Here is a 16,792-nt window from a genome sequence, read left to right as displayed (position 1 = left end):
TAACATATATATATATATATATATATATGAGTGGTCAAAATCATAGCATTGGCTATGTATGTCTTCAAACATCAATGGGGATATGGTGGATTGATCTGGTTTGGTTATACTTGCCACAAAGCTACCTATTTATAGTTAGACACCTGAGAAGATGGAACTAGGCAGTACATCATTATTGTAGCAATTACCTGCTCATCATCTACAAACTGAACGGCTTTTTAACAGATTTTCAAAGTTACTGGCTTATTGTAAACATTTTATGTAGATCAGGGTGACGAGCTTAAAACACTTGAGTGGCATAGCTAATGTTCAAGCTTAATAGGACTCCAGAAACACTTGTTCAGTGCTTTTGATGTGCATCAGCACTGTAAATCCAGAAGGGCCCTTAATTTGTTTGACTACACAATACTAGGCATTTCCTGCCAGCTTTGGCATCATCTTGAAATAGCTGTGACAACAGCAGTGTGTGTATATCATTTTAAAGCTGCAAGTGTAAAAAATGATATTGGTTTACTGTTTCCTCAAGCAAAAGCAATGATGAAAATTTAGTAATGGGTGACCGTATGCCTAATGTGTGCAGGCATTCATCACATTGGTAATTCATGGTGATCGTGGTTTAGGTGTCCAACTACTAATTAAATATCATAAATAATTAGGTTAATGACTGGTCTAATGTCTATTTAAGGACCCGAGAGTTCAACATGCATCAGAATTATTCAGGTCAGATTCACGTTTTAAACATAAAATGCTTTATTTCGAGCAAGATGAAGCAGGAATGGTATCCCTAACTTCACAAACCTCCTCAATGTTAACCACCTTCGCGCACACCCTACCCCACAACCAGTAACCTTCAACTGGTTAATTCACCTTTACCCCCCACCCCCACCACCCCCACCAGTAATCTTTAACTAGTTAATTCACTCATTTTCTGTCATACCTGATTTTAGAGAATCCAAATATCATTTTGCTCAAGGGCTAAGCTGCTAAGATCCAGTGCATGCAGGTCATGGCATGTCTATGAAATGGCACCTGAGACTCAGTTTCGTGACCATCCTTAGCAACACCCAACCCCCCCCAACCCGCTCAGGCCCAGAATAATTTCTTCTCATTTTAGTCTTGAATTAACTTTACACAGAGAGTGTTAAGGGCATGGAATGCCATACCTGCTAATGTAGTCAACTCAGCCGCATTAGGGAGATTTAAACAATCCTGAGATAAACACATGGATGATTTTGGGATAGTGTAGGGAGACGAGCTGAGAATAGTTCACAGTTCGGCGCAACATTGAGGGCTGAAGAGCCTGTTCTGTGCTGTATTGTTCTACATTCTATGTAAATTATCCTCCCAATGATTTCAACATGTTAGCATGTTTCACTTTCTTGTTCAAAAGTCACAAAATTTGTCACTGATGCAAATTATGCAATATTTTCGATCAATTGTCATTTTGCCAAATGTGAGTGTGTGCGCGTGCATGTGTGTATGAAAGAAAACTCCGTCATCTTTGAGGCTCACTGATTTTTAATGTATGTTTACATTTGATGCTCTAGGAATCAATGAATTGTTATGTCTGGTAACTAGTGTGCAGTACCCTGTATACCTTTAAATGACATGCTCATCATATCATCACCATATCAGAGCTTGTGATTTTAGGGTATAAAGATCTCAGTCTCCATCTTAACTGGGGTCACTTGAAGCATGACACACTGGTGAAAGCATGCTACAACTCTATGGAACCAAATAGCTTATTATTAGTCAAGATATTGAAGTGTCTATTACTAATATGTAGATATAATGACAGTTGTAATAAACACCTTTTATACCTTACAGTATTTCATTACTATCGAATTTTTATTACAGGAGCTAACATACATATTGCCTCATCAGGGTCAGATACTCTGTTGGAGAAGATAGCCCAAATCGTGGGAGTGGTCATGGTGGCAACACTGTGGTAAGCAGTCCATGTTCTTGGAGAGAAACATTTATAAATCTCAAATAAAAACAGTTGGATGCCAGACTTGGACTTAAAAGCATTCAGAGAAATAACAGCACCACTTTCTGAGTAGATACAAAATTTAAGGTCAACCATTCTGGCTGTAACAGCTGTTCCTTTTGTTGAGGTATTTTAGGTGCTGGAAGAGATTTCCTCGAATTCCAGGAGCAGCAATCACTGTTTTATATGCTGTTGCATTGTTTTGGAACTTTGGGAAAAAAAAGTCAAAACAACAGCAGTTTTAAAAGGGAGAAGGACAGACAAAGGAAGCACAGAATGAGGTCAGTGCAGGAGAGAGAGAGAGAGAGACGGAGAAAGAAACTGACACCAGAGTGAACCTGCACAGTACTGCCTTTGCTGTTTGAATTCGTGTATCACTGGACATCGGAGTGTGTCTGGGAATATTATCAAACAGTGAAATTCACAATTGATCTTGGAGGACCTATTTGGGCAAAGTTCACAGAACAGAATTAGAAAAGTAAATTGTTTTAAGTGGCCTACAGAAAGTCTGCAGTAGTAAGAAGAGTGGGTTCTTTCTTGATTATATGTTTTTTGAGATATGTCTCTTGATTAACTTAAAATATAAGTCGTAACTATTAATCTAACCTGGAGCAGTGTTTTACAGAGAAATAAGATGGTGTTATTTTCTGGGTCTGTAGATTGTGAAGGAGCAAAGATGGCCTTTAGTAGAGCGATATGTGTTTCTTGTCAGATGTGGAAGTTTAAAGAGAGTTTAAGGGTAACTGTGGATTATATCTGCAATAAATGCTGTTGGTTGCAAATCATATCATATCGAATGGATCGGTTGGAGAGACAGTTAGAAGCAATGAGGAATTTGCAACAGCAACAGTACGTGATGAATGGCAGTTATAGGAAGGGAGGAAAGTTTCAGATACAGTCACATAGATGGGTTAATTCCAGGAAAGGTAAGAGAGGTAGGCACCTAGTGCAGGTGTGTTCTGTGGCTGTATCCATTACAAACAAGTATGCTGCTTTGGAACATGTAGGGGATGATGGATTCTCAGGGGAACGTAGCATGAACAGCCAAGTTTCTGGTATTGAGACTGGCTCTAATGCAACAAGGGGTACGTCAGGTTCTAAGAGATCAATTTTGTTACGGGATTCTCTAGTTTCAGGTACAGACAGACGTTTCTGTGGCCAGCAGCGAAAAATCAGAATGGTGTGTTGCTTCCCTGGTGCCAGGATCAAGGATGTCTCAGAGAATGTGCAGAATGTTCTCAAGGGGGAGAGGGGCCAGCAAGAGGTCATTGTCCGCATTGGAACCAATGACATAGGAAGGAAAAAGGTTGAGATTCTGAAGGATGATTACAAAGAGTTAGGCAGGAATTTAAAAAAAAGGTCCTCGAGAGTAGTAATATCTGGATTACTCCCGGTGCTACAAACTAGTGAGGGCAGGAATAGGAGGATAGAGCAGATGAATGCATGGCTGAGGAGCTGGTGTATGGGAAAAGGATTCACATTTTTGGATCATTGGAATCTCTTTTGGGGTAGAAGTGACCTGTACAAGAAGGACGGATTGCACCTAAATTGGAAGAGGACTAATACACTGGCAGGGAGGTTTGCTAGAGCTGGTCAGGAGGATCTAAACTGGTAAGGTGGGGGTGGTGGGACACAGCGAGATGGTGAGGAAAGAGATCAATCTGATACTGGTACGTTTGAGAACAGAAGCGAGTCAAACAGTCAGGGCAAGCAGGGACAAGGTAGGACTATTAAATTAAACTGCATGTATTTCAACGCAAGGGGTCTAACGGGGAAGGCAGATGAACTCAGGGCATGGTTATAAACATAGGACTGGGATATCATAGCTGTGCTGAGGGAGGATATTCCCAGAAATACATCCAGGGAAGTTATTTGGGTAGAACTGAGAAATAATAAAGGGATGATCACCTTACTGAGATTGTATTATAGACCCCCTAATAGTCAGAGAGAAATTGAGAAACAAACTTGTAAGGAGATCTCAGCTATTTGTAAGAATAATAGGGTAGTTATGGTAGGGGATATTAACTGTCCAAACATAGACTGGGACTGCCATAGTGTTAAAGTTTTAGATGGAGAGGAATTTGTTAAATGTGTACAAGAAAATGTTCTGATTCAGTATGTGGATGTATCTACTACAGAAGGTTCAAAACTTGACCTACTCTTGGGAAATAAGGCAGGACAGGTGACTGAGGTGTCAGTTTGGGGCACTTTGGGGCCAGCGACCATAATTCCATTGGATTTAAGATAGTGATGGAAAAGGATAGACCAGATCTAAAAGTTGAAGTTCTAAATTGGAGAAAGGCTAATTTTGACGGTATTAGGCAAGAACTTTCAAAAGCTGATGTGAGGGCAGATGTTCGCAGGTAAAGGGACGGCTGGAAATGGGAAGCCTTCAGGAATGAGATAACGAGAGTTCAGAGGAAGTATATTCCTGTTAGGGTGAAAGGAAAGGCTGGTAGGTACAGGGAATGCTGGATGACTAAAGAAATTGAGGGTTTGGTTAAGAAAAAGAAGGAAACATATGCAAGTTATAGACAGGATAGATCAAGTGAATCCTCAGAAGAATATAAAGGCAGTAGGAGTATACTTAAGACCAAAATCAGGAGGGCAAAACGGGGACATGAAATAGCTTTGGCAAATTGAATTAAGGAGAATCCAAAGGGTTTTTATAAATGCATTAAGGACAAAAGGGAAACTAGGGAGAGATTAGGGCTCCTCAAAGATCAGCACGGCAGCCTTTGTGGAGCCGTAGAAAATGGGGGAGATACTAAATGAGTATTTTGCATCAGTATTTACTGTAGAAAAGAATATGAAAGACATAGAATGTGGGGAAATAGATGATAAAACCTTGCAAAATGTCCATATTACAGAGGAGGAAGTGCTGGATGTCTTGAAACGCATTAAGGTGGATAAATCCCCAGGAACCAATCAGGTGTACCCTAGAACTCTGTGGGAAGCTAGAGAAGTGATTGATGGACCTCTTGCTGAGATATTTGTATCATTGATAGTCACAGGTGAGGTGTCAGAAGACTGGAGATTGGCTAACATGGGGCCATTGTTCAAGAAGGGTGGTAAGGACAAGCCAGGGAACTATAGATCAGTGAGTCTGACGTCGGTGATGGGCAAGTTGTTGGAGGGAATCCTGAGGGACAGGATGTAGATGTATTTGGAAAGGCAAGGACTGATTAGGGATAGTCAACATTGCTTTGTGCGTGGGACATCATGTCTCACAAAGTTGATTGAGTTTTTGAAGAAGTAACAAAGAGGATTGATGAGGGCAGAGCAGTAGATGCGATCTATATGGACTTAAGTAAGGTGTTCGACAAGTTCCCTGTGGGGGACTGGTTAGAAAGGTTAGATCTCACGGAATACAGGGAGAATTAGCCATTTGGACACAGAACTGGCTCAAAGGTAGAAGACAGGGTGGTGGGAGAGGGTTGTTTTTCAGACTGGAGGCCTGTGACCAGTGGAGTGCCACAAGGATCGGTGCTGGGTCCTCTACTTTTTGTCATTTACATAAATGATTTGGGTGTGAGCATAAGAGATACAGTTAATAAGTTTGCAGATGACACCAAAATTGGAGATGTAGTGGACAGCGAAGAAGGTTACCTAAGATAACAACAGGATCTTGACCAGATGGTCCAATGGGCTGAGAAGTGGCAGATGGAGTTTAATTCAGATAAATGCAAGGTGTTGCATTTTGGGAAAGCAAATCTTAGCAGGACTTATACACTTAATGGTGAGGTCTTAATGGAGTGTTATTGAACAAAGAGACCTTGGAGTGCAGGTTCATAGCTCCATGAAAGTGGAGTCACAGGTAGAGAGGATAATGAAGAAGGCGTTTGGTATGCTTTCCTTGATTGGTCCGAGTATTTTGTACAGGAGTTGGGAGGTCATGTTGCAGCTGTACAGGACATTGGTTTGGCCACTGTTGGAATATTGCGTGCAATTCTGGTCTCCTTCCTATTGGAAAGATGTTGTGAAATTTGAAAGGGCTCAGAAAATATTTACAAGGATGTTGCCAGAGTTGGAGGATATGAGCTATCGAGAGAGGCTGAACAGACTGGGGCTGTTTTCCCTGGAGTGTCGGAGGTTGAGGGGTGACCTTATAGAGGTTTACAAAGTCATGAGGGGCATGGATAGGATAAATAGACAAAGTCTTTTCCCTGAGGTCAGGGCGTCCAGAACTAGAGGGCATAGGTTTAGGGTGAGAGGGGAAAGATATAAAGGAGACCTAAGTGGCAACCTTTTCACACAGAAGGTGATACATGTATGGAATGAGCTGCCAGAAGAAGTGGTAGAGGCTGGTACAATTGCAACATTTCAAAGGCATTTGGATGGGTATATGAATAGGAAGGGTTTGGAGGAATATGGGCCGGGTGCTGGCAGGTTGGACTAGATTGGGTTGGGATATCTGGTTGGCATGGACGGGTTGGACCGAAGGGTCTGTTTCCATGCTGTACATCTCTATGACTCTAAGAACTGCCTCTCTTCAATGAAAAGCTTTCAGATTTAAAACTAAAAACAAACTCAAAGGTTTCATTCAGAGTTAGAAATAAACAAGTCAATATATGTTTCTTTCACTTTCACTACAGAACCCTCCTGAATGAAATATAACACTAAATAGCGTTTTTCTTTACTAGCCAAGTTTACATGTGTGCAGAGGTCTGCTGATTCTGCCATTTTGTCTCTTCAATTCAGTGCAAAACAAAAGGTAACTTTTCAATGTTACAAGTCTTCCTTGAGCATGAAACCCATCGAGTGACTGAAAAATGCTGTTATAGGCCAGCCTAACAATGTCATTGGCAAGATAAGAGTTTTAATACCCACAGCCATTCCAATAGCAAAAAGAAAGATCCAGAATTTGAAAGGTTACTCAAAGATTGTCGTAAGGTAAGAATTAATTTCAAGTTTGATACCTGTTCCTACCGTAAAGATAGCATACCACCAGATGCTGTAGCAAAAGATGTAAGTATGACTTCTCCAAGGAAGAATCCTGAAAGATTCATCCAATTAATATCCACCTCTTACCTTGATCTAAAGTCTTCAGGAAGGATCTTCTGGAATTGTCCATACCATTGACGTATTACTTATAATGTCAGTATGAATCCATAGTGACAGACTAAAACAACTACAGTAGGTACAGACAACATTTGCTGCAGTCACTAGAGAGGAGAAAACCAATAAAAACTGCAAAACATATAATTTGTCTCACACACACGTGCACGTACGCACACACACGCATGCACAAATGTTGACCAACTTCTCATCTGCAAAGAATGTGGTACCAAATGTCATTGGGTACAAAGGTACAGGAGATATGATTCCAAAAGCCAAGAACAAAATTCAAGTGATCACGAAAAAGTGCCACGCCATATTACTGGCATCAAGGAAGAATGTACCCAAATTCAGAACACATCAATGATTGTGTATTTTACTGCACAAAAGACATATTTTGGAAGAAAAGCAAACTTTCCATATTGTTAACCTGAGACGCCCTGTTGACAACATGAAGAGTTCAAAGACTTTTGCAAATGTTAACAACATATGTCCTGAAAAGACAGAGCACAACATACTAAAATAATCAGAGGAGCTTGTGTTAACATGTTGCCATTACACAACTTGAAAGATATGGATCCCAGTAAGTGGCACTCCATAGTACAGTTATCTTGCATTGGTACAATCACAATGCAGTGCCAATACACAAGTTCACATCTACCTGGTAGATACCAATGGCCCAGTAGTGTCAGGACTACCAGTTTGCACAGAATCTCCGTATTGTCACAGTTCAGGAGGTACAAATTGTGCCCACTATGGTGAAACAGACCAGGTGTATTTTACAATTGGGATCAATCCAGGTTGAAAACATTCTTAAGGTAGGTGATTAGTCTAAGTTGTCTAATAGCATGATTGATCATGATGCTACTTTGAAAAGGAATGGAATCCCAGCTCAGTCCAATGTAATGGCATGCCAATCATACACAAACAGAGTGAGGAAGAGAATTCTGATGACAGTGCTTGTGCAGTGATGTTGAGTGACAGCAACTGGGAACAAGACAACCAAGTTGTCAAGCAAATGCAAGTGAAAACAAAACATACCTCTCCAGACAGGTATGTGATCACCAGATCAGAACATTACAGAAATTACATTGAGGCTTTAATTGTTAATCTCGTAAACTCTATTTTATCTGTTAGGCATGTGTTATCAATTCAATAATTACATTGTGGAGAAACCATTCATATCTGTTTGGGATGAATATTTACTTTGGAAAAAGAGGGATCTTATGTTATTTTTTACAGCTAGTATGTCAGTATTCTATGAAGAGACATGCTCTTGACATCATCACTTTATATGGTAGCATGTGATGTCAGGGTGTGAAAGACTCCTCCTTAAATGGGACCGTGAGGAACCATGGTTATCATGAATGAATCAGGAGAAGTCAGTAAGCAATACAGCATGTGATTTAACAAGGCTAAGGGAGTGCTGTCCTTTATTATGATAGGAATTGAACATGAAAGTAAGAATGTTAGATTAGATTAGATTACTTACAGTGTGGAAATGGTGGCACAGTGGTTAGCACTGGTGCCTCACAGTGCCAGGGACCCAGATTCAATTCCCACCTCAGGTGATGGCCTGTGTGGAATTTGCACTTTCTCCCCATGTCTGTGTGGGTGTGCTCTGGTTTCCACCCACAGTCCAAAAATGTGCAGATTAGGTGAATTGGCCATGCTAAATTGCCTGTTGTGTTAGGTGTAGGGGAATTGGTTTGGTGTGGGCCTGTTTCCACACTAAGTAATCTAATGTTATGCTTCAGTTTTACAGGAATTGATGAGATCACATCTCAATATTGTTTGCAGTTTTGGTCTCCTTCATTAAGGATGGATATAAATGTTTTGGAGACTGTTCAGAAGCATTTCACTAAAGTGATACCTAGATCGTGCAAGTTGTCTTATGATGAAAGATTGGGCAGGCTGTCTTTGTTTTCACTGGAGTTTAAAAGTGTGAGGGGTGATTTGATTGAAGCTTATAAGAACCTGAAAGTTCTTTACATGTTGGACATGAAAAGATGTTTGCTGTTGTGGAGGAATTCAGAACTAGGGGAATTGTTTCACAATTAGTGATCACTCTATTATGACACAAATGAGGGATTCATTTCCTGAAAGTTGCACGACTATAAAAACGATTATTTCTTACAACATTAAGAAAACATGCATTAACAGTCAGAGAGGCCGCTTTTTATATTTTTGGGATTCTGTGCCTACACTGACATACAAATCAATGACTTAAAAGTCAACGTTTTAAAAATTTTTGTTTGGAAACTTTTTCCATTTAATAAATTGCTTTATCTACATTTTTCTTGTTTTTTTTTTATGTCAAGCTACGAGAACATGGAGCTTATACATTGTTTGACTTTTATCTCAAATTATATTTCTGAGGCCTGCTAATTTGCTTTTAGTGACCAAGGTAGGCAGAATGAGAATTTCTTCAGGACATATAATGCTCTAAGATTTGAAAAACAAATAGAAGTTCCTGAGTGTACAAGAATATTGGGCTAGTAGATATAGATGCTAGTTCCCCTTGCATTATTTGTCAACTGTCCAGAGAAGCATCAGCAAACCACAAAGCCCTAGATTTTAATGAGTACATCATTTGTTACTTTCCCTATTGAAAAATATCTTGAGCTGAAAAATACGCCAAGCATGTTACAGGTGTCAGGAATTTCAAGTTGACAGTGTTATAGGTGAAAGGTATTTGTTATTTGAGGGTAGGAAAAGAAATGGACCAAAAGAGGGATCTAAATTAAAGCTGGAAAAGGCTCAAACAGTTCTACATCACTGTTCTTAAGGCTTCCATAGAATGTGCAGACCACTCATCAGCTGTCCCTCAATTTGTGAATGTCTTCTCAAGTTGTAAGATTCTGCAGTGGGTCTTTGTTTGATTAAATAAGCCAATTCTCAACCTGCAGATCATTTATTATATGGGACAGGTTGTCCCATAAGGGAGTAGGACCCAGAATGCAGGACCTTTTGTTTCTTTTGCTTTCAGATCATTAACCCTCTTGGGATGCACATGTTATCAGAAGCATGAGAACTACCCAGTGTGTTATGTGTGCTATGATCTTGGATAAGTCCTGGCATGGTTCTGTATCACTCTCTGACATTCTTGGGAACAGTACATTAAATATTTCATTTCATTGAAGTTTCTTCTGGTGATTTAAGGAAACATTATATAATCCATATTACAACAGTTTGAAAATTCAGCAGTAGTTAGACCTAGAGCATAATAGTTGAAAGTTGAAACTTAGAAGCAGTAGTTTACTGAAAGACAATTCATTGGGTCATGTTGAACAAAAGGAACCCCAAAGGGTGAGTAAATTATGCAGGCATGACAGAGTCATAGTTTATTTTTGCTTAAAGCAATGAGTGTCTGACATTTCTCTTTGAGAACACCACATGTTGATTGATTTTAGAGCTTTGGTTTCTATTTAAAGACTGAGACAACATAATGAGTATATTCATCGGAGATCTGACATGGTGAAAGGTTGCTGCATAGTCAGTTATATTGCATACTGAATTATGGTGTCTTTACAGTGCATATATCACTTCAAGTGAAAACAAACTGGCCAGTATTTGTATAACAGAGCAACAGAAAAAGTAAAGATTTCATCCTTTCTTTGAAATTAAAAAAATAGATGTATTACAAGAAATGACTGCTGTATCAAAAATTAAATGATTTGAATTAGTGGAAATTGTCCACTGGAGAGAAGGACAAGAAAAGGTTGTACCATTAAGCAGACACCTTAGGTAATTTGGTATCATTTTTAAAAACTAATAATGTCTTATTTTTTATAAACATTCTCAGCACAGACAAATCCTTGATAGTTAATTCATTTTATAAAGCAGATTATTTTAAAAACATGAGTCAATAATCTAGCTATATATACAATAAGTAACCATATTAAAAGCTTTCATATGCTGATACAGATGAGAATAGTTTGACACTAATATAAAATGAGTTTGACAAGTCAAGAGGTTATAAGTGATTGTTGGTAAGATAATTATTATACACAGTGGGAAAACAACATTAAGATTCAGATTGCAGAGTCAGTTTAGTGAGAATAATCAGATGAACTTACTGAGTTTGTTGATAAGGCAATAAAGTATTAGGTTATGAAAACATTTGAGATCTAAGTTCTTCGTTTTCCTGCCTACAGAAAGCAAAAAAAGTCTTGTTTGAAATGATATTTAAGTATTATTATTGAACTTAAGTTGTACAGTACTAACAATTGGAAGCAGAGTTACATGCACCACAAAAATAAAATAAAACTATCTTAGTTTTATTCCTGCTGGTATGAAACCTTTATTTTTAAAAGTAATTTGTGTATATTGCAGGTTACTGATGAAATCTGACAGGTAAAGTGTTAAATACGCCAATGAAAGGACACAAAATTGTTGAATACAAGCATTAAGATTTTACCTCCTTCACAAACTGAGTTTAGCTTGAATTTGATGGTATCCCTCTGTGTACACACAGTAACTGCTTTTCGTATCCCAGCACAAATTTCCTGTCATTATGGCAGCTGGCAGCCCTGCGTGGGCATATGGTATCTACGTCTGGAGGAACAGCACAAAAACAGGTTTCCTTTTGTGTGTGAGAATCATTTCAGTCTTTGTTGTCTAGAGAGGAAAGCAAAAGAGAATCAGTCTCATACTTGACTATGAAATAAGCTTGAATACATGTTTGAGTTCTTCATTAAAAGAGATTCAGTTCATGGAAATGTATTTACAGTTTGAGTTAGAGGGAGAATAGCGGAAGAAAATGCCATTTATGTTTTCTGATAGTTTAAGAAAGCTTTCTCAATGTTTTGAATTGTTTGGTCTTAACATAAATTTCACATAATAAAGATTTTCAAATCTGAAATAGATATCCAAGTTCATTGATTATATTCAAGAAAGATTGTTTCTTACTATGGTATTAGGATACATATTTAGAAAATAACTGTTCTATGTGATATAATATCAAGAAAGGGGAGGATTTGGGAGCTGAGATCAAATGAAGGTATAAAATGAGTAATTTTACAAAATCACACTTGTGGAGTGACACTTCTTTTGCTTAGTACTCATTACTGGAATATGTGTGTGCTTGCAAATTCATTTTACTGAATGGAATTTTCGAAGGAGAAAATGTTGAGATTCCCAATATGCTCTCCTTCCAGTGGGAGCTAATTTAATCAAATTACCTTTTTAACTTTTTGCACTGTTTAAAATCACTCATGAGACGGGTAGCACAACATTGTGCTACTTTGTAGCACCAGTGCAAGCAACAGCAGAGTAAGAAGCAAGTTCTGCCTGAGATATTGTTTTCCCAATACAAAACTTCAATCAAATTATACTGGAGAAGGGATGAGCATACATCAGTTTCTCATAAGGAAGGAGTAATGAATGATGAGAAGGAGATTCATGCCTGAGTTCATTTTTATACATTTGCTGGCAGGTGGCTTGAAGACAACTTTACAGGAAGCATGACTGTATATTGTCTTAAGTGATGTACAGCTTTGTGATGCAAGCAAGTGCCATTGCTCTTAAAAAGAAGAGAAGGCAGCACTACCCTTACTTAGAGTGCAGATGGACCTGCAGATGTTTTAGGCTTCATCCCAAATCATCATCTCTCATTTCCACCCATTACATTTGTGTTTGATTGGCAGAAATATCTTTTTTATTCATAAAATAACAATTAATCATAACTGAACAAGAAGACAATATTGAATACGTAACTCCTTCAAAAAAAGATTTTCCTCCCTTTTTGCGTTCACATCTTTTGAAACTGATTATTTACTAGCTATTACTAATAGCACCCAAATGCCTTTGTAGCTGAGATAGAGGTCACATGTCTGCAGCACGCCAGGCAAAACAGTGTACAATTACACTTCTCCAAAAATTCCCCTTTTCACAAAGAAAATTACCATGCACTATTATTTTCAGTTACAAGTTCATGAATTGCCCAATCTGCATGGTCACAAACAAAATTGTCACGCATGAACAGGAGCGAATGTGACCTCCACTAAATGCCATTTCCATTGGTCTCTATGTGTATATTACATACATTGTCTTTAAATTATGCAAATTCCCTAATGATATACTTCTGCAATGTCACTAGCAGGTGGAGCGCTATTTGGCTGTTCCCTACGTGATGTTCCTTCTCCAGGGGGTGTCACTTCATGGTGAGGTCTGTTGCAGACTCAACTGCTGGTCCATTTCCATTGTTGGGAGTAGTACACCTCAGGGACTGATGTTCATTCTGTGGTAGTGAGATCACATCTTCCTGATCTTTGCAAAGGAATGGCTTCTCAAGTTGTCTGTATATTTCTGTGTTTGTGGCATAACTGGTCATTCACGTTTAGTGCATATGATTGAGACATCGGTCCCAAATTGTATGTGGACTGACATTTGTAGAGAACATTGAACATTTGTAATTTGAATGGTTCTCCAATGCCCTTGTTAGCTTTATCAAAATGTAAATTGGGTCTCTGTCCTTTCACCTTGATTATTGTCATTAACACGTTACCATTTCTGGTTTCAGTCATTCTTTTCACAAATGGGAGTGTAGTTTGTGTAGTGGATTGACATTAATAAGCAAATTTTGACAAGATTTGAGGCTCAGGTTGTGGTTCTGAATGTAAGTTTGCTCGCGGAGCTAGAAGATTCATTTTTAGACATTTTGACACCATACTAGTAACATCATCAGCGAGCCTCCGGTGACTTTTTATTTGTGTTTCCTTGGATTGGTGATGTCATTTCCTCTAGTGATGTCATTTCCTGTTCTTTTCCTCAGGGGGTGGTAAGTGGGATCAAAGTCAATGTGTTTGTTGACAGAGTTCCGGTTGGAGTGCCATCCTTCTAGGAATTCTCACGCATGTCTCTGTTTGGTTTGTCCCAGGATGGATGTATTGTCCCAGTCAAAGTGGTGTTCTTCCTCATCTGTACGTAAAAACTAGTGAGAGTGGGTCATATCTTTTTTGTCACCACTTCAACTAGGGCAACACATCCATCCTGGGAAATGATATCGCCACAGGCAATGACATCACCAACCCAAGGAAACCTAAACACAAATAAAAAGTGGGCCATACCATCAGTGCTTCACTGGAGGCTCACTGATAATGTTACCTAGTATGGTGTTGAAACATCTGAAAACGAACCTTTCAGCTCAGCGAGCAACTTACAGCCAGTGACATTAGTCTTTGGACTGAGCAGTAGATGTATTGCTAGACTCCAATATTACTTAAACAAGGCTGTTCTGTGTTTATTCAGTTTCTTTATGATTGCTTTGGTGAGCATCATTGCTAACTCAAGCTGTCTGTTCAACTAGAGATAATGTGGAGATGTTTTATGGTATTGAATTCCTCAGCCCTTTATAAAATGGCTGAACTATTCACTGAATTGGGGACAATTGTCACTCATTACCATGTCTGGAATGTTACAGCAACTGAATTATGCATTCAGACATCCTATAATCTCAGGTAGTCATTGATGTTAGCTAATCTAACTCTCAGCAGTCAGAATAGCAGTTGAAGATAAATCCATTCCTGTAAGTTTGAAGGTCTGCTCAAAACTCTATTCTCTGTCTGGGATGTCATCTGTCAACAGCAATTCTTTACCTTGCCTAGTTTGGTATTCATGACCAAGCACTGCACTGGATGATATAGTCTTTAATCTAATTGTTTAGCTCAGTTGGCTAGCTGGCTTGTTTGTAATGCAGAGTAATGCCAACAGTGGTTCAGTTCCTGAACAGGCTGAGGTTATCATGAAAGACTTTCCTCTCAACTTCTCCCCTTGCCTAACCCTTAAGTTAAGCTACCACCAGTTGTCTCACTCTCTGAGGAGATAATTGGACTATGGTGCCTTTCCCTTACTTTACTCCAATGGTACATGTTTGTTAAGCAGAGCACTTCTCTTGCCTTCCTCAGACTTGACTAGTTTTTCAGTGTTTGACACAGGTGTAGTTTAGCATATCTTTCCTCATCTCCTTAGGATAGTGACTTTATTTCCTTTGAATGAGTGCCATTTTGGCCTATTGTTTCATCTTCATATGCCCAATACTCCCTAATAGCAACAAATGTGTTATTGATGCTTTCAGGCCAGCCCTATGCTATTCCGTCCCACAGCACTTGGAATGTGGCATCTTGCCTGGTTTACTTGATTTGAACAAGATGCTGCTCTTTCAGTGGCACTGTTGAGATGAGGACTTTCAAAGCAGGAACTCCCCTTGACAGATGCTGTATTAGTGTTGTATTTTCATTTACTTCAAGATGGTATTCACTAAAAATATCTCACACCAGAAAAGATTTTTCTAATCTTCTAAGGTCTGTTTGGCAGTCAGTGATTCAGCAGATTGTGAATTGCTGCAAATCTCTTCTGCCAAGTTTAGATTTAATAGTCCAAGGTTCAGATTTTCTTCAGCTGAGATGAGTGGATCTTGCTTAATGTCTATTATCTGTAATGTCAAATCTTCATTCAAACAAATATTTCTACCTTTCTCCCAGTAAGGAATTCCTATTTGGCCTGGAATATGTGTCTGAGTAATGCAAAAGCTTGCCCTTCTATTTATCCACTCCAGCTAATAAATGACAATCCAGCAAATATAAATAGTTCCATTGAGAGTAGTTGTCTCCTCTCTCAGCTGACATATTTTCACAGCAGCATCTTTTTAAATTTAATTCTATTTACAATTATATCATCTTTCATTTGTCCAAAATCTTAGAATTTAACCAGATATATCAGTGTAGTTAAATATTTCTCATTAGTCTCCCTCAAAGCACTGATTAGATTAGAATACCTATAGTTGGAAACAGGCCGTTTGGCCCAGCAAGTCCACACTGACCCTCTGAAGAGAAACCCACCCAGACCCATTTCCTTCTGACTAAAGCTCCTGACACTATGGGCAATTCAGAATGGCCAATTCACCTGACCTGCACATCTTTGGACTGTGGGAGGAAACTGGAGCAAACGCACGCAGACACGGGGAGAATGTGCAAACTCCACACAAACAGTCACCCGAGGCTGGAATCGAACCTGGGACCCTGGTGCTGTGAGGCAGCAGTGCTAACCACTGAGCCACCGTGTCGCCCATGCTGCCTGTGATCTCGACTAAATTCTTTGAACTCTTTTTAATGTCACTTAAATGTGTTTTCAAAGCTTGCAAAATCTCTCCTGTCTGTTTATTTTTTCTGGTCAGTAAGGTCTAGGCTGCAATATCGTTTGTAGCATTCTTTCCCCAGCACTGATACCACTAATTCTTATGCTCAGAACTCTAAATTAATTCTGTTGCTATTTTTGTAGTCTTACCACAGAGTGGGGAAAAACAAAACTAATTTTGCCATGCATCACCTTTCATTTCCACAATAGCAGAGAATAGAAAGTGTAATATTTTGACTTGTCAGTAATGCAACATTGAAAGCTTTTTTTTTTACAACTTTCTGTTTCTTTCAGCATCTGGCTCTCTTACAACTCTGAAGACACTACACTTCATCTGTACCACTCTGAGTCCATGTTTCAAGTGTTGTGTGTTTGATGACTATCCTTCAACTGCACTCAAAAGTCCATGCAAAACAGATAGAGATCATATCACTACAACAAGCTAGCCAATGCACGAAGTAGAATTGCATTTCTCCAAACACAAACCTCTCTGAAGAACAGCTTTTGTCAATTTTCCTATTCCGAGCAGGTAGAAGAGCTACATTTTTTGCTGTAGTCCAGTTAGACATTTTACTGTTGGAAGAATAGGTTGTAGTCAGTACATCTCCA

At 39.0% G+C, this 16,792-nt stretch overlaps 1 long non-coding RNA gene across 1 annotated transcript in view; it reads right to left on the bottom strand.

The window, feature by feature from the left end:
- Positions 1-16,792, bottom strand: part of LOC148145113 (uncharacterized) — an 18,508-nt gene extending 1,716 nt beyond the window's left edge. The window contains exons 1-3 of the long non-coding RNA XR_015750932.1: positions 16,670-16,792; positions 11,469-11,668; positions 11,128-11,199 (exon numbers count right to left, since the gene is read on the bottom strand). This is a non-coding gene — a long non-coding RNA (uncharacterized LOC148145113). The remainder of the gene's footprint in view (positions 1-11,127; positions 11,200-11,468; positions 11,669-16,669) is intronic.

Source organism: Chiloscyllium plagiosum, unplaced genomic scaffold, assembly GCF_037043375.1.
Source record: "Chiloscyllium plagiosum isolate Xiang-an unplaced genomic scaffold, Cpla_swu_hap1 HiC_scaffold_26, whole genome shotgun sequence".
Taxonomy (NCBI): Eukaryota; Metazoa; Chordata; class Chondrichthyes; order Orectolobiformes; family Hemiscylliidae; genus Chiloscyllium; species Chiloscyllium plagiosum.
Note: the sequence above shows the minus strand (reverse complement) of the source record. Positions and strands in the feature narration are given on the sequence as shown.